The 19379-nt window shown below is 40.1% G+C and overlaps 1 non-coding gene across 1 annotated transcript; it reads right to left on the bottom strand.

Moving 5' to 3' along the window:
* Nucleotides 1–313: 313 nt before the first annotated feature.
* TRNAC-GCA lies at nt 314–385 on the bottom strand. The gene has a single exon. It is a non-coding gene; the product is annotated as a tRNA-Cys (tRNA).
* Between the last annotated feature and the right edge of the window lie 18994 nt (nt 386–19379).

A 19379-nucleotide genomic window follows, 5' to 3' on the forward strand; every position in this document is an offset into this window, starting at 1 on the left:
GGGAGCCTATGAGTTGTAACTTACCCCTTAAACTATCTTCTCTGCTCAACTTGCTTTCAGTGCCCGCTGTTAAATAAAAAGTCACTGTGTACTCTCAATATTAAGAAAAAAGACTCTGGGAATTCCCTGTTGGTCCAGTGATTGGGAGCTTCCGCTGCAGCTGGCACAGGTTTGATCTCTGGTTGGGAAACTGAGTGAAAGCGAAAGTGGCTCAGTCGTGTCAGACTCTTTGTGACCCCATGGGCTATGCAGTCCATGGCGTTCTCCAGGACAGAGTACTGGAGTGAGCAGCCTTTTCCTTCTCCAGGGGATCTTCCCAACCCGGGGATCGAACCCAGGTCTCCCGCATTGCAGGCGGATTCTTTACCAACTGAGCTAGCAGGGAAGCCCAGTCAGGGAACTAATCCTGCAAAACAACAACAACAACAACAACAACAACAACAAAACCCACTGCAGCTTGAAAAGAAGATCAGGATTGATTGCAAAGGGCAGAGTTCAAATTCCTTTGCTGATTGGTTGTGTGACTTTGGACAATTTAATCCTATTTGCCTTATTTGTTAAATGCAAAGAATATTATCTACTTGTAAGTTTATTGTGAGAAGTGGGGATTATACACATGTAAAAATACCCAAACAGGGGCAGGCATTCAACATGTAATAGTTGTTATGTTACTACTGTTAACCAGTGTCTCTGAAATTTATCATGTAGCACCCGATTTGAAACATGACAGGGCTGAAAACTTCCACTTCTGGTAGTATTATGGGTTAGATACCTGAAACAACCCTCCAGAAGGAGGTAACTAAATTTCACAGTAAAATATTTTTAAAGAATTGTAAATACACTCAAAGTAAGGAATTTGTTGGTGCTTCCCAGGTGGCACTGGTGAGGAATCCGCCTGCCAATGCAGGAGACACAGGAGATGCAGGTTCGATTCCTGGGTGGGGAAGCTCCCCTGGAGGAGGAAATGGTAGCCCAGTCCAGTATTCTTGCCTGGAGAAATCCACGGACAGAAGAGCCTGGTTGGACTACAGCCCATGGGGTTGCAAAAAGTTGGACACGACTGGGCACACACACACAGTGAAAGGAGGAAATCCAGTCAGGAAACAGGTGCCAAGCTGGCTATCACCTTAAAGCATTGTTTCAGACTTCAGAGAGTCCTTCCTCCATGATGCCTGCATGAAGCAGAGCATGGAGTTGGGAGTTAAAGCCTGGGATGACCAAGGTGGAGACGAACAGAAAACCTGCCTTATTACGCCCTCAATGTAAGGGATGCATAACAAATCACACTGCACAGGAGATAATGAAGAAGTGTCTATTTTCACCTTACTGTTGGCAGAAATCTTCTTTGAGGATTCATAAATCATGTTGGTCCTCATATGTGTTTTCTGTTAGGATTCTTTCATTTAAATGTTAATTGTTAGGTTAAAATTTTAATCCAACTATAGTTCCAGATTGGTAGCCCTCCAGGCAACTGATAGAAACAAATAGAAATTTCTCTGTAGGAACTTAACTTTAATTCAGATCTCAAAGAATCCCTGCCAGTTGAGTTCTAAGGAAAATGGGAAGCTTACAATTATTTATTTATTTATTGCCTTACAATGAACATACAATATTATATTACTTTCAGGCATATAATATAGTGATTCAATATATATATTTTTAATTTTTATTTATTAATTTTTATTTTTTGGCTGCACTGGGTCTTCGTTTGCTGTGCATGGGCTTTCTCTAGTTGCAGTGAGTGGGGGCTACTCTCTAGTTGTGGCATGTGGGCTTGCCATTGCAGTGGCTTCCCTTGTTGCAGAGCACAGGTTCAGTAGTTGTGGCTCATGGGCTTAGTTGCTCCCTGGCTTGTGGAATCTTCCAGAACCAGAGATTGAACCCATGTCCCCTGCATTGGCAGGAGGATGCTTAACCACTAGTCTACCAGGGAAATCCTGATTTGATATTTTTATACATTATGAACTTTTCACCACAATAAGTCTAGCGATCATCTGTCACCATACAAAGTTATTATAATAGTATTAACTATAATCCCTATGCTGTGTATTACATCCCTGTGACTTACTTATTTTATAGCTGGAATTTCTTTAAAACTGAAATATAGTTGACTTATAATGTTCTCTGCTGTACAGAAAAATGACTCAGTCATATATGTATATATACATTGTTTTTTATATTCTTTTGCATTATGGTTTATCCCAGGAGATTGGATATAGTTCCCTGTGCTATACAGTAGGACCTTGTTTGTCCATTCTAAATGTAACAGTTTGCATTTCAGTTCAGTTCTGTTGCTCAGTCATGTCCAACTCTTTGTGACCCCATGGACTGTAGAACTCCAGACCTCCCTATCCATCACCAGCTCCTGGAGTTTACTCAAACTCATGTCCATCGAGTCAGTGATGCCATCCAGCCATCTCATCCTCTGTCGTCCCCTTCTCCTCCTGCCCCCAGTTCCTCCCAGCATCAGGGTCTTTTCCAATGAGTCAACTCTTCGCATGAGGTGGCCAAAGTACTGGAGTTTCAGCTTTAGCATCACTCCTTCCAATGAACACCCAGGACTGATCTCCTTTAGAATGGACTGATTGGATCTCCTTGTAGTCCAAGGGACTCTCAAGAATCTTCTCCAACACCACAGTTCAAAAGCATCAATTCTTCGGTGCTCAGCTTTCTTCACAGTCCAACTCTCACATCCATACCAAACCCAAACTCCCAGACCATCCCTCTTTTTCTCCCTATTCCCTTGGCAACCACAAATCAGGTCTCTATGTCTGTGAGTCTGTTTTGTAGATAGGTTCATTTATGCCATATTTTAGATTCCATGTATAAGTGATATCATATCAAACTTGTCTTTCTATTTCTGACTTACTTCAGTTAGTATGATGGTCTCTGGTTGCATCCATGTTGCTGCAGATGGTGTTATCTCATTCTTTTTATGGCTTAATAGTAGTCCATTGTATATGCGTCCATATCTTCTTTAACCATTCCTCCATTGATAGACATTTAGGTTGTTTCCATGTTTTGACTACTGTGAATAGTGCTGTTATGAACATAGGGATGCATGTATCTTTTTATATAATTTTATGTATTTATTTTATTATTTTTGGCTGTGCTGGGTCTTTGTTGCTTCCTGGGCTTTTCTCCAGTTGCAGCAATTGGGGGCTACTCTTTAGCTGCCGTGTGCAGGCTTCTCATTGCAGTGGCTTCTCTTGTGCTGGGTCCTTGTTGCTTCCTGGGCTTTTCTCCAGTTGCAGCAAGTGAGGGCTACTCTCTAGCTGCCGTGTGCAGGCTTCTCACTGCGGTGGCTTCTCCTGTGGAGCATGGGCTCTAGGGCACTCAAGCTTTGGTAGCTGCAGCTCCAGAGCACAGGATCCATAGTTGTGGCACATGGGCATAGTTGCCCTGTGGCATGTGGGGTCTTCCCAGACCAGGGATTGAGTGTGCATCTCATACACTGGCAGGCAGATTCCTTACCACTGAGCTACCAGGGAAGCCCTGCACATATCTTTTTGAATTATAGTTTTGTCCAGGTATATGCCCAGGAGTGGGATTGCTGGATCATGTGGTAATTCTATTTTTAATTTTCTGAGGAACCTCTATACTGTTTTCCAAAGTTGCATCACCAACTTATATTCCCACCAGCAGTATAGGAGAGTTCCTTTTTCTCCACACCCTCTCTTACACTTGTTATTTGTAGACTTTTTAATGATAGCCATTCTGAAAGTCCCAGATTTGCCAAAGCAATCCTGAGGAATAAAAACAAAGCAAGAGGCATCACTCTCCCAGACTTCAGACAATACCACCAAGCTACAGGAATCAAAACAGTGTAGTATTGGTACAAAAATAGACACGTAGATCAATGGAGCAGAATAGCTGCTGCTGCTAAGTTGCTTCAGTCGTGTCTGACTCTGTGCGACCCCATAGACGGCAGCCCACCAGGCTCCCCCGTCCCTGGGATTCTCCAGGCAAGAACAATGGAGTGGGTTGCCATTTCCTTCTCCAATGCAGGAAAGTGAAAACTGAAAGTGAAGTCGCTCAGTCATGTCCAACTGAGTGCCCCCAAATAACCCACACACCTATAGTCAATTAATCTTCAACAAAGGAGGCAAGAATATGAAATGAAAAAAAGACAGTCTTCAGCAAGCGGTGTCGAAAGTTGGGCAGCTGCATGTAAATCAATGAAATTAGAATACATCCTCACACTATGCACAAAAATAAACTCAAAATGACTGATAGACTTAACACATGTCACCATAAAACTCCTAGAAGACAGCATAAGCAAAACATTCTCTAACATAAATTGTATCAATGTTTTCTTAGGTCAGTCTCCCAAGGCAATAGAAATAAAAACAAAAATAAACAAATGGGACCTAATTAAACTTACAAGCTTTTGAACAGCAAAGGAAACCACACACACAAAAAAAAAAAAAAAAGAAGAAAGAAAGAAAGGTGACCTACAGAATGGGAGAAAATATTTACAAATGATGTGACCAACAAGGGCTTAATCTCCAAAACACACAAATAGCTCATACAACTCAATAATGACAACAAAAACTAAACAACCCTATCCAAAAATGTGCAGAAGACCTTAACAGACATTTTTCCAAAGAAGACATACAGATGGCTAGTAGGCACATGAAAAGATACTCAACATCACTAATTATTAGAGAAATGCAAATCAAAAGTACAATTATGTACTGCAATTTTTTAAATCATAAGACAAACACCGAAAACAAGACACCATGAATGAGAACGGCTGGAAACAAATTTCAGCAGATAGACCCACGGATGTATCAGATATTGGAATTATTGACACTAAAAAAGGAAATATGTATTTTTTAACTTGTCATTTGAATTGTTAGGACAGGAAGTAACTACTTTCATTATTTTTAACATTTGGATATTCAGCAGTAACAGAATTAAGTACCTAGGGTAGTCTTAGAAATTTAATAGAATTTTTTTACAGCTTTGACCTTTCTCTATGTCACATTAGAACTGGTTAGTGATTCTTTCTATCCCCACAGGTTACTGAGGCTATAAAAAGAGAAAGGAACTAAATAACTAGCAAATTAGATGCATTATATGAAAAGCCCAAAGAGGAAGTCTATGGCTTCATAATTCATGGAATGTATAAGATGTCAAGGGTGTCCCTGGTAGCTCAGCTGGTAAAGAATCCACCTTCAATGCAGGAGACCCAGGTTCGGTTCCTGGATTGGAAACAGATCCTGGAGAAGGGATAGGCTACCCACTCCAGTATTCTTGGGCTTCGCTGGTGGCTCAGCTGGTTAAGAATCTGCCTGCAATGGAGGAGACCTGGGTTCGATCCCTGGATTGGGAAGATCCGCTGGAGGAGGGCATGGCAACCCACTTCAGTATTCTTGCCTGGAGAATCCGCATAGACAGAGGAGCCTGGCAGGCTGCAGTCCATGGGGTTGCAGAGTCAGACACGACTGAACAACTAAGCGCAGCACAGCACAGCACAGCACATAAGGTATCAAACCATCCGGATGACAAGGTGTGTAGTAAGTGGGAAGGTAGGGGGGTGCTTTTTAAGAATTTAATTTAATTTATTTATTTTTGGCTGTGCTGGGTCTTCACTGCTGCTCAGGCTTTCTCTAGTTGCAGCGAACAAGGGCTACTCTCTAGTTGCAGCACACGGGCTTCTCACTGTGGTGGCTTTTCTTGTTGCAGAGCACAGACTCTAGGGCCCATAGGCTTCCACGGTTGCATCTCCCGCGCTGTAGAACATAGGATCGATAGTGCTGAGTAGTTGTGGTGCTTGGGCTTAGTTGCTCCACGGCATGTGGGACCTTCCTGGACCAGGGATCAAACCTGTGTCTCCTGCATTGGCAGGCATATTCTTTACCTCTGAGCCACCAGGGAAGACCATGGGGGATGTTTTTAATCCTTGCTAAGAGCAGATTTGTTAAACTCTTAGAATTCAACTTCAAAATAATGTTTTACATTCCAGTAATCTAGGATTAGAAACAAAGATGTTTCAGGGGATTGCTGATAGCACTCTTTTCCCTTTCGATGCCAAGTAGACAGCTCTGATGAACTCTGCCCTGTAAAGACTGTTCAGTGCCAGTGACCGAAACTAACCTGAGGTGACTAAAGTGGAGGGGCTCTATTAGGGCATAGATTAACTCTGACTTATTCTAATTAAAGGCAGTTATTTTCTTCCCACTTTCCCATATAGAAGAACAAAACAAAACATACTATATTAATTATCTGCCTGCCCCTTCCACCAACATCTCTGGCTTACTCTATATCAGAGTGAAAGGACAGCATGAGTATTTTTAAATTTTTGCTATTGTGGAAGTATTTAGCTAACTTCTTAATTTTTTTGTTTATTTAGCTAACTTCTAATAGGTGACTTGACTTTAATATAGTCATGTATTTGAGACATATTTGCAAAAGGAGTTTACATAACAGTGTAAAACAAAATAGAAGAAATATCAATGTGATATTTAGGTGATAAAATTGATAAATCTTTTATGGAACAAAATGTGTACATTCTTTGTATGTTGAGAACAACACGAAACTACTAACCAAATAGTTCAAAGCAGACATTCTCTCTTAAATCAGATAAGGAAATATCTATATTTAATATACCTAAAGAAATTAAATGAATGTTTGACATTATGAACAGAGAATAATGGCAATAAAGAATGACTAAGCAGTTTTGAAAGAATATAGAACTTCTAGAAGTAAAGAGGGAACAAAGAACAGATGGGATAAATAGAAAACAGTTATTACTAGCAAGATATTAGATGCAAACCTAACCATATCAATAATCCCATTATATAGAAAGGTAAATGATTTAAACCAGTGCTATCCAATACAGAAGCTACTAGCCACATGTGGCTATGGACCATTTTCAATGCAGTTCATGTGACTGAGGAACTGATTTTTAAATTTTAATAATTTAAATTTAAATAGGCATAAGTCCAAAATCACTGCAGATGGTGACTGCAGCCATGAAATTAAAAGACGCTTACAACTTGGAAGGAAAGTTATGACCAACCTAGACAGAATATTAAAATGCAGAGACACTACTTTGCCAAAAAAGGTCTGTCTAGTCAAGGCTATGGTTTTTCCAGTAGTCATGTATGGATGTGAGAGTTGGACTGTAAAGAAAGCTGAGCACAGAAGAATTGATGCTTTTGAACTGTGGTGTTGGAGAAGACTCTTGAGAGTCCCTTGGACTGCAAGAAGATCCAACCAGTCCATCCTAAAGGAAATCAGTCCTGAATATTCATTGGAAGGACTGATGTTGAAGCTGAAACTCCAATACTTTGGCCACCTAATGTGAAGAACTGACTCATTTGAAAAGACCCTGGTTCTGGGAAAGATTGAAGGTACGAGAAGGGGACAACAGAGGATGAGATGGTTAGATGGCATCACTGACTCAATGGACACGAGTTTGGGGAAACTCCGAGAGTTGGAGGCTCCAGGTCAGGGAGGCCTGGAGTGCTGTAGTCCATGGGGTCACAAAGAGTCAGACATGACTGAGTGACTGAACTGAACTGAGCTGAAGTGGCTGGTGGCTACTGTATTGGGCAGCACAGTTCCAAACATTCTGATTAAAAGACAGAGATTATCTGAGTAGATGACAAGTTCAGTTCAGTTCAGTCCCTCAGTCGTGTCCAACTCTTTGCAACCCCATGAATCGCAGCATGCCAGGCCTCCCTGTTCATCACCATTTTCCGGAGTTCACTCAGACTCACGTCCATCGAGTCCATGATGCCATCCAGCTATCTCATCCTCTGTCGTCCCCTTCTCCTCCTGCCCCCAGTCCCTCCCAACATCAGAGTTTTTTCCAATGAGTTAACTCTTCTCATCAGGTGGCCAAAGTACTGGAGTTTCAGCTTTAGCATCATTCCTTCCAAAGAAATCCCAGGGTTGATCTCCTTCAGAATGGACTGGTTGGATCTCCTTGCAGTCCAAGGGACTCTCAAGAGTCTTCTCCAACACCACAGTTTAAAAGCATCAATTCTTCAGCACTCAGCCTTCTTCACAGTCCAACTCTCACATCCATACATGACCACAGGAAAAACCATAGCCTTAACTAGACAGACCTTAGTCGGCAAAGTAATGTCTCTGCTTTTGAATATGCTGTCTAGGTTGGTCATAACTTTTCTTCCAAGGAGTAAGCATCTTTTAATTTCATGGCTGCAGTCACCATCTGCAGTGATTTTGGAGCCCCCCAAAAATAAAGTCTGACACTGTTTCCACTGTTTCCCCATCTATTTCCCATGAAGTGATGGGGCCAGATGCCATGATCTTCATTTTCTGAATGTTGAGCTTTAGGCCAACTTTTTCACTTTCCTCTTTCACTTTCATCAAGAGGCTTTTTAGCTCCTCTTCACTTTCTGCCATAAGGGTGGTGTCATCTGCATATCTGAGGTTATTGATATATCTCCTGGCAATCTTGATTCCAGCTTGTGTTTCTTCAGTCCAGCATTTCTCATGATGTGCTCTGCATAGAAGTTAAATAAGCAGGGTGACAATATACAGCCTTGATGCACTCCTTTTCCTATTTGGAACCAGTCTGTTGTTCCATGTCCAGTTCTAACTGTTGCTTCCTGACCTGCATACAGATTTCTCAAGAGGCAGGTCAGGTGGTGTGGTATTCCCATCTCTTTCAGGATTTTCCACAGTTTATTGTGATCCACACAGTCAAAGGCTTTGGCATAGTCAATAAAGCAGAAATAGATGTTTTTCTGGAACTCTCTTGCTTTTTCAATGATCCAGCAGATGTTGGCAATTTGATCTCTGGTTCCTCTGCCTTTTCTAAAACCAGCTTGAACATCAGGGAGTTCACGGTTCACGTATTGCTGAAGCCTGGCTTGGAGAATTTTGAGCATGACTTTACTAGCATGTGAGATGAGTGCAATTGTGCGGTAGTTTGAGCATTCTTTGGCATTGCCTTTCTTTGGGATTGGAATGAAAACTGACCTTTTCCAGTCCTGGGGCCACTGCTGAGTTTTCCAAATGTGCTGGCATATTGAGTGCAGCACTTTCACAGCATCGTCTTTCAGGATTTGAAACAGCTCAGTTGGAATTCCATCACCTCCACTAGCTTTGTTCGTAGTGATGCTTTCTAAGGCCCACTTGACTTCACATTCCAAGATGTCTGGCTCTAGATTAGTGATCACATCATCATGACTATCTGGGTCATGAAGATCTTTTTTGTACAGTTCTTCTGTGTATTCTTGTCACCTCTTCTTAATATCTTCTGCTTCTGTTATGTCCATACCATTTCTGTCTTTTATCGAGCCCATCTTTGTATGAAATGTTCCCTTGGTATCTCTAATTTTCTTGAAGAGATCTCTAGTCTTTCTCAATCTGACCATTATATCTACTACTGCGGGCAGGAATCCCTCAGAAGAAATGGAGTAGCCATCATGGTCAACAAAAGAGTCTGAAATGCAGTACTTGGATGCAATCTCAAAAATGACAGAATGATCTCTGTTCGTCTCCAAGGCAAACCATTCAATATCACAGTTATCCAAGTCTATGCCCCAACCAGTAATGCTGAAGAAGCTGAAGTTGAACGGTTTTATGAAGACCTACAAGACCTTTTAGAACTAACACCCAAAAAAGATGTCCTTTTCATTATAGGGGACTGGAATGCAAAAGTAGGAAGTCAAGAAACACCTGGAGTAACAGGCAAATTTGGCCTCGGAATGCGGAATGAAGCAGGGCAAAGACTAATAGAGTTTTGCCAAGAAAATGCACTGGTCATAGCAAACACCCTCTTCCAACAACACAAGAAAAGACTCTACACATGGACATCACCAGATGGTCAACACCGAAATCAGATTGATTCTATTCTTTGCAGCTAAAGATGGAGAAGCTCTATACAGTCAACAAAAACAAGACCAGGAGCTGAATGTGGCTCAGATCATGAGCTCCTTATTACCAGATTCAGACTTAAATTAAGAAAGTAGGGAAAACTGCTAGATCATTCAGGTATGACCTAAATCAAATCCCTTATGATTATACAGTTGAAGTGAGAAATAGATTTAAGGGCCTAGATCTGATAGACAGAGTGCCTGATGAACTATGGAATGAAGTTCGTGACATTGTGCAGGAGACAGGGATCAAGACCATCCCCATGGAAAAGAAATGCAAACAAGCAAAATGGCTGTCTGGGGAGGCCTTACAAATATCTGTGAAGAGAAGAGAGGTGAAAAGCAAAGGAGAAAAGGAAAGATATAGGCATCTAAATGCAGAGTTCCAAAGAATAGCAAGAAGAGATAAGAAAGCCTTCTTCAGCGATCAGTGCAAAGATGACAAAGCAAGATCTAATTATATGCTACCTACAACAAAGATCTATCTTAAATATAGAGACAAATAGTTTAAAGGTAAGAGAATAGTAGATATATATCATGGAGATATATCATGATAAAACTAATTAAAAGAAGGCTGATCTACCTGTATTAATGTCAGACCAAACTGATTACAGAGCAAAAAATTACCAGAGATAAAGAGAATGATTTCATAGGGACAGAAGGGACAAGACCTCAAGAAAATGTCATAATCTTACATATTATGCAACTAAAAGCAGAGCTTAAAAATATATGTGGCAAAAACTAATAAAACTGAAAGGAAGAAATATATACAATCATAGTCAGATTTTTCAACTCTATTCTCTAATAGATCTCTGTGATGGCTTGGACAGTAAAGAATCTGCCTGCAATGTGGGAAACCCAGGTTCGATCCCTGGGTTGGGAAGATCCCCTGAGGTAGGAAATGTTAACCCATGCCAATATTCTTGCCTGGAGAATTCCATGGACAGAGGAGCCTAGCAGGCTACAGTCCATGGGGTTGCAATGAGTTGGACACAACTGAATAAGTAACACACACATATTCTTTAAATAATTGGTAGATGTTGATGCTGTAACTCCAATACTTTGACCATCTAATGTGAATAACTGACTCATTTGAAAAGACCCTGATAGACATAAAAATAGACATACAAATAGACATGAGTAACAGTATTCAATAAACTTAGTCAACTGACATATATACAGAATATTCTGTCCAACAGGAGCAGAATACATATTTTTTAAAGTACACATAAAACACATATTCTTTTTAAAATTAAAAAAAAAAGATTATTTACCAACATAGACCATATTCTGAGCCACAGAAGAAATACCAATATATTTTAAGTGATTCAAATATGCAAATTTTATTTCTGATCATAATGGAATTAAATTAGAAATCAATAGCAAAGATGTCTTGAAATATCCTAATATTTAGAAGCAAAATAGCATGCTTCTAAGTATCACATGAGTCAAGGAGGAAATAAAAAGGGAACTTAGAAAGTATTTTGAATTGATAAAAATAAAAATACACATCAACATCTGTGGGATTCAGCAAAGAGTGCTTAGAGGGGAGTTTCTATCATTGAATACCTATATTAGAATCTTTATTTCCCCAGAAACTAGAAAAGGAAGAATAAACTACACTGAAAGTAAGCAGGAGGAAGGCAATAAAAAGATAAGATCAGGACTTCCTTGGTGGTCCAGTGGTTAACAATCTGCCTGCTGATGAAGGGGACATGGGTTCAATCCCTGGTCCAGGAAGATTCCACATGCCATGGGGCAGCTAAGCCTATCAACCACAACTTTTGAGCCCATGTGCCCTAGAACTGGTGCTCTGCAACAAAAGAAGCCACTGCAATGAGAAGCTTGTGCAGTGCAACTAGAGAGTAGCCCCCACTTTCTGCAACTAGAGAAAGCCCACAGACAGCAAGAAAAACCTAGGGCAGCCAAAAAATAAAATTTAAATAAAATTAAAAAACCCACAGTGTAATACAACTACGTACCAACTAGAATAGCTATAAGCAAAAAGCCTCACAAGGATGTGGAGAACTGGAACTCTCATTGACTGCTGATGGAAATGTAAAATGGTACAATCACTTTGGAAAACCTTTGGCAGTGTCTTTAAAAGAAGTTAAAAGTATGTGTACAATATAATTCAGCTATCCCATTCCTAAATATTTACCTAAGAAATGAAAGCTTATGTCCATAACAAGATGTACATGAAATGTTCATGACAACTTAATTTGTAAGAGCCTAGAACTGGAAATATCCAACAAGTGACAAGATAAACAGTATTATATCTGTATAGCAGAGTACTACTCAGCAATAAAAACAGCAACAACTGATAGAGCTAACAATATTGACAAATTCTCAGAATAATTTTGTTGAGTGAAAGAAATCACACTTTAAAAAAAGTCATGCTGTATAATTCCATGTGTATAAAATTCTAGAAAATGCAAATTAATCTATAATGATAGAAGCAAATCAATGATTGTTTGAAAAGAGGTAGTAGTAGGGAAAAACTGGAGAAAAAGTTTTAGGGATAAACAATTTATTTATTATTTTGGTTGCTGTGATGGTTTCATGAGTATATCTGTATGTCAAAATTCATCCAAGTGTACACACTGATTATGTACAGTTTATTTTATGTTGATTATGCCTCAATAAAGCTGTACCACAACCCCTCAATGCATTAAAAAGAAGTTAGTCATAGATGAAGAAAATCAGAGAACTGAATATCTGAAGATATTTCTACATGTATTAGACTATGATAAAAAGAGAATCATATTATAAAGAGACTAGTTCGTTAAGTTCAGTTCAGTTGCTCAGTCGTGTCCAACTTTTTGCGACCCCATAGACTGCAGCACGCCAGGCTTCCCTGTTGATCACTGACTCCTGGAGCCTGCTCAAACTCATGTCCACTGAGTCAGTGATGCCATGCAACCGTCTCATCCTCTGCTGTCCCCTTCTCCTCCTGCTTTCAATCTTTCCCAGATTCAGGGTCTTTTCAAATGAGTCAGTTCTTCGTGTCAGGTGGCCAAAGTATTGGAGTTTCAGCTTCAACATCAGTCCTTCCAATGAATATTCAGGACTGATTTCCTTTAGGATGGACTAGTTGGATCTTCTTGCAGTCCAAAGGACTCTCAAGTGTCTTCTCCAACACCACAGTTCAAAAGCATCAATTCTTCTGTGCTCAGCTTTCTTTACAGTCCAACTCTCACATCCATACATGACCACTGGAAAAACCATAGCCTTGACTAGACCTTTGTTGGCAAAGTAATGTCTCTGCATTTTAATATTCTGTCTAGGTTGGTCATAACTTTCCTTCCAAGGAGTAAGCGTCTTTTAATTTCATGGCTGCAGTCACCATCTGCAGTGATTTTGGACCCCCAAAATAAAGTCTGCCACTGTTTCCACTGTTTCCCCATCTATTTGCCATGAAGTGATGGGACCAGATACCATGATCTTAGTTTTCTGAATGTTGAGTTTTAAGCCAGCTTTTCCGCTTTCCTCTTTCACTTTTATCGAGGCTCTTTAGTTCCTCTTCTCTTTCTGCCATAAGGGTGGTGTAATCTGCGTATCTGATATTATTGATATTTCAATAACCTAAGATACTAATGTATCTTAGGCTAATGTAAAGGTCCAATAAACAGAGTTCTAGGAAAATATAGTAAGAATGCAAAAGAGCCAGTATTTCTTAGATCCAGGAAACACAGTGAATTTCAAGCAACATGTATTAAAATATATTTTCCCCAGACACATCATAGTGAAATCATAGTGAAACAGCAGAATACAAACAAATTGAAAGAGAGCAAGAGATTGAGAGTAAGATCTTAAAGTACCCAGAGAAGAGAAAAATTACCTATAAAAATGAATAATTAGACTCATAATTCACTTTATAAGAACAAGTCTAGAAGAAAACACATTGTATGAGTTTCTTCAATGTGCTAAGAAAAGATAGCTATCAATCTAGAACTCCATGTCCCATAAAGCTTTATTTCATGGAAAGATATTACACAAAAAATATTTCTAGGAAATCAAAACAGAGAAAAGCAATAAAAACATCCTGTTCTGCTCCCAATAACCTGAGAGAGTATATCATACAAAGACCCTCAGTAAAGGAGATCCTAAAGGATGTACTTTAGAATAAAAAATGAAAAGCTTGAGGTACAAAAAGGAATGGTAAATAAACATATCGGTAAATATGAAGTCATATCTCAAATACAGATCATGGTAAAACATACTATAACAAAGTCTAATTTTTGGAGGGAAAATAGACTAGAGTAAAAATACTGGGCTTATAGTAGAATTAAAATTGCCCAAGGTCCTTGGTTATTTAGGAACAAAGTGAAGAAAATTACTTTAGACTTTAACTCAGCATGCTAAACCAGCTAGTGGAATCCCTGAAATAATAAACAGTGGATATATTTTTCAAACAATTAGAGGGAAATGGAAGTAGAAAAAAAAATCAATTCAAGAGGAAGCAAAGCAGAGGAGTTCCAGGGTGATCCAGTGGTTAAGACTGTGCTTCCAATGCAAGGGCCACAGGGTCAATCCCTGGTCGGGGAACTAAGATTCCCACATGGGCCAAATTTAATAAGAGGAAGCAAAGCAAGAAAGAGGGGAAAAAAAATAACAGATAGTAATAGGATCTAGCGCATTTAGAATGATGCCTGACACATTATCATTTTAATAATAATTACTCTTTTACTAACAAATAATGATATAGAACAAATAACAGTTATTGTTGTTATAACTGTTATTTCTGTGTTGGTAAATCTCTCTGTGGCGTTCAAGACAAGGACCTTTTAACAAGCATGTTCTACTAATTCTCATGGTTCCTTGAATATTAACAAGTCAGCAATACTAATTAAAAGACAGGCAGTAATCTGTAGGAATTTAAAAGCTCTATTATTCTCAAGGTGTATAACCTTAGGCTAGTCATTCACACTTGGGGCCTTAGTTTGCTCATCTGTAAAATGAGGGAGTTGGAGGGGGTTGGAGTTAGTGTTAGTCGCTCAGTCGTGCCCGACTCTTTGCGACCCCATGGATTGCAGCCCTCCAGGCCCCTCTGTCCATGAGATTTTCCAGGCAAGGATATTGGAGTGAGTTGCCATTTCCTTCTCCAGGGGATCTTCCCAACCCAGGGATTGAACCCAGGTCTCCTGCACTGCAGGCAGATTCTTTACTACTGAGCTACAGAGGGGGTTGGAAGACAAGTTCAGATTGGGTAGTTCTGTATTTTTAAATCTTCATTAACTAAAATAATGAGAAAATCTTCTTACTCAAACCAAAACAAACAAAAAATGGGTGTGTGTATGTTCAGAAATAGTTTGAGTGAGTGGTCTTTTCACAGCACTCACAACAGACACAAGAAGTTCAGTCCCCATGGAGTAGGAAGCAGTCTTTTTTGCTCTATACCAGACTTGACAAGCTTGGAGGCCACTGACTAGGGACAAAGGAAAGCCCCCACTTAGAGGGAGACTTGTCAAAGGCACCCAGCCCAGCTAGGATGTCAGGGATTCTGGAGACTCTCAGAGAAGGCAGCAGGCTCACAGCTCTGCACCAAAGCCCTGGGGTTGGGCTGCCACACAGCCTGAAGCTATCAAATAAACCCACTTTCTTTCCTCCTAATTACAAAAGACTTTTCAAACGCACTCTGACCTGTCAGCTGAAAGCCTTGATTGTGGAACTTCTTGAATCCCCTCTCCCTGACATTCTCCTAATTCACAAATGTGTGCCCTTTATGCATTTTACACACATTGTAATATGATGGTGTTCTCCAGGTCTAGGCAATTCAGGTATCAAAGATAGCTGGCTCATGTTCCAAAGATAAACCTGGTCTGTGTGATGGCTGCTGAGGGAGGAGGGCAGAGAGCCACTTGTGAAGTTCCCTTGAATTTACCTGTAGCATGATTCCTTCTGTTCCCAAGAAGGGTTTTATCTAATCTGCCTAGAAACTGCTCTACTGACTTTATCCCTGAAAAAAGTCTATTGAACTAAAGTTCCTCCTCTGCAGTTTTTGAACATGGGATCTGCCCTGTCTGAAAGCAGTGTCATAAGCAAAATGATATGTGTACAAAGATGTCTACCAGAGCATTATTTAAAATTGTGAAATATCAGTAAAAACCCATCAGTAGAGTCGTGGGCTATCTATTGTAATGCTAGGAATTCAACATGTAGCAAAGCAAGTCTTTGATTGGTAAATAAAGTAATGATTCCATTCTGATAAAAATCAGTGGTAATGTTAGGGGAAGCACACTGATTGAAACAGTAACAATAATAATTTTAGCATATGATGGGGAAAATTTTGAAGGAATGTGGGTCAAAATGTTAACAATGATACCTGGGGATGGATGAAGTGGGATGGAATTTGGAGAGACTTCACTGAGTATTGTGTTTACAATGTTTCAATTTTATATAACTTTGTTTTCCTTTTGGATCAAAAGAAGGAAGGAAGGAAGGAAAGAAAGATAGTGTTAAAAACATTTCTTCATTCCCTGGATCTCTGGTCTTGATGTTGTACCGTCTCATTAGCCAAGGTGAGGATTAGGGCTGAGGTGCTTACAAGCACAGCTTTTTCCTGGAGAGAGGCACGCTATTTCCGTAGTTGCAGGTTTTATTCCACAACATGCAGCAGCAGCTTATTGCCTTCAGTCATTTGTAACGGCTCTGTTCTTAACAGGACATGTTTTATCAGTAGGCATTTATATATTAAAATACTTGAGGTATTATTTGACTGTAGTATTTGACCGCCGAGTTTGAAATTCATTTATATATCACTTTTGGTTAAACTGATAAAGTCTTTTTTTTCCGGAAGTAAAACTCTATTTTAGAGTTTACTTTTTTAAAAAACTACTCAATTTGTGAGGATATTTATTGCAACAGAAAGAATGGAGAACTTCAATGTGCTGAGATTAAAATCTGATGTAGACCATCCATTCAAAACTTTAAGGTTCCTATGGCTTTTTATATCTTAAACATGCCTGTATATGTACAACCAGAAATTTTCACCCCCAAATATTGCCTCAGCTTACTGGATATTTCCAGGGAGTATATATATGTTCTTTTACTTTATGTCTCCAGACTTACATTAACAAAACTTGGCATATTTTCATAGATTTTTTTGTTTGCAATTTATTTCATTCATCTACTCATTCAATAATCATCTATTATTATTATCATTAAAACATAGCTTACATTTTAAAAAATAGCTTACATTTAATAGGTATATACTACTTGCTGGCAGTTAACACAAGCTAACATTTGATTCCCATTTATTACCTGCTGCTCGTTAATGCCTTTTGTGTGGCATTGGAGAGGATAGAAAGATGTTAGCAAGACCCTGAAAGTGTATGTTAATAGATGATCCAAATATGTGCTCCAAAGGAGGGTGAGCTAGGATTGACTAGATGATGCAGTTGCTAAGCTGAATAATAAATCCTGGTTCTCATGCTTGAGCATCCAGGTAGCCTGGGACAGACCAAGGAGGGCCTAGAATGGTAGGCTAGAGCTAGGTGGTCATCTCAACACAGAGGAGAGTCACTGAAAGTTTTGAGGGATATGTGAGTAGCTGAGAAAGGTGAGATAGGCGCTAAGATGATTTGTTTTGTTTTTAATAATTTTATATTTATTTGACTGCCCTTCGTTGCTGCCCAGGCTTTTCTCTGGTTGACACAAGCGGGTGCTACTCTTCCTTGTGGTACACAGGCTGCTCACTGTGCTGGCTTCTCTTGCTGGGGAGCACAGGCTCCAGGGCATGTGGGTTTCAGTAGCTGCGGCATATGAGGCTCAGTTGTTGTGGCTCCCAGGCTTTAGAGCACAAGCATGGTAGTTGTGGCTCATGGGCTTAGTTGCCCTGTAGCATGTGGGATCTTCCTGGATAGGGATTGAACCCATGTCTCTTGCAGCGGCAGGCAGATTCTTTCCTGCTGAGCCACCAGGGGAGCCCAATTTGAAGGTTTTTAGGCTAAGAGACTGGGAATCCAGAAATTATATTTTGGTTTGTGACATTGTACAGGAGACAGGGATCAAGACCATCCCCATGGAAAAGAAATGCAAACAAGCAAAATGGCTGTCTGGGGAGGCCTTACAAATAGCTGTGAAAAGAAGAGAAGCAAAAAGCAAAGGAGAAAAGGAAAGATATAAGCATCTGAATGCAGAGTTCCAAAGAATAGCAAGAAGAGAGAAGAAAGCCTTCCTCAGCGATCTGTGGGGCCCTAAGTGGGAAACCTTAATAAAAAAAGGGCCTAGCTTTTGAGGTTGGAAACTAAGATGGCCTCCAGTGGAAGAGATAGGGGCGTGGTCTATGTTACAGTTTTTGATTGGCTCTCTTGATTTCCGTGCACGTGGACAGTGCGTGATCACCATAGACTCCTGTTACAATGAAGCGCATGATGACCTGACCTTTAACGTGATTGGTGCAACTATGGTATATTAAGATTTGACCTTTAACGTGATGGGTGCAACTATGGCATATTATAATTTGACCTTTAACGTGATTGGTGCAACTATGGGAGGTCCCTCGCAGAACTCCCTTGCTTGTCTATATAAACCAAGAGTTTGTGGCAATAAAGCGGAACTGCTCAGACGGAACCCCTATCGCGTCTGATTGTTTCTCACTCGCCGAGGGGATGGGTTGGCGGACAGCAGGCTCACCACTCCTCGGGACCCCTCGGCTTTGCTGAGGGAAGTTCCACTGCCTCTCTCTTTTTGCGGAGCACCCCCCACAGCGATCAATGCAAAGAAATAGAGGAAAACAATAGGATGGGAAAGACTAGAGATCTCTTCAAGAAAATTAGAGATACCAAGGGACCATCTCATGCAAAGATGGGCTCGATACAGGACAGAAATGGTATAGACATAACAGAAGCAGAAGATATTAAGAAGAGGTGGTAAGAATACACAGAAGAACTGTACAAAAAAGATCTTCACAACACAGATAATCATGATGGTGTGATCACACATCTAGAGCCAGACATCCTGGAATGTGAAGTCAAGTGGGCCTTAGAAAGCATCACTATGAACAAAGCTAGTGGAGGTGATGGAATTCCAGTTGAGCTATTTCAAATCCTGAAAGATGATGCTGTGAAAGTGCTGCACTCAATATGCCAGCACATTTGGAAAACTCAGCAGTGGCCCCAGGACTGGAAAAGGTCTGTTTTCATTCCAATCCCAAAGAAAGGCAATGCCAAAGGATGCTCAAACTACCACACAATTGCACTCATCTCACATGCTAGTAAAGTAATGCTCAAAATTCTCCAAGCCAGGCTTCAGCAATACGTGAACCGTGAACTTCCAGATGTTCAAGCTGGTTTTAGAAAAGGCAGAGGAACCAGAGATCAAATTGCCAACATCTGCTGGATCATTGAAAAAGCAAGAGAGTTCCAGGAAAACATCTATTTCTGCTTTATTGACTATGCCAAAGCCTTTGACTGTATGGATCACAATAAACTGGAAAATTCTGAAAGAGATGGGCATACCAGACCACCTAACCTGCCTCTTGAGAAACCTTTATGCAGGTCAGGAAGCAACAGTTAG

This window comes from Oryx dammah, unplaced genomic scaffold, assembly GCF_014754425.2.
Source record: "Oryx dammah isolate SB20612 unplaced genomic scaffold, SCBI_Odam_1.1 HiC_scaffold_28, whole genome shotgun sequence".
NCBI lineage: Eukaryota > Metazoa > Chordata > Mammalia > Artiodactyla > Bovidae > Oryx > Oryx dammah.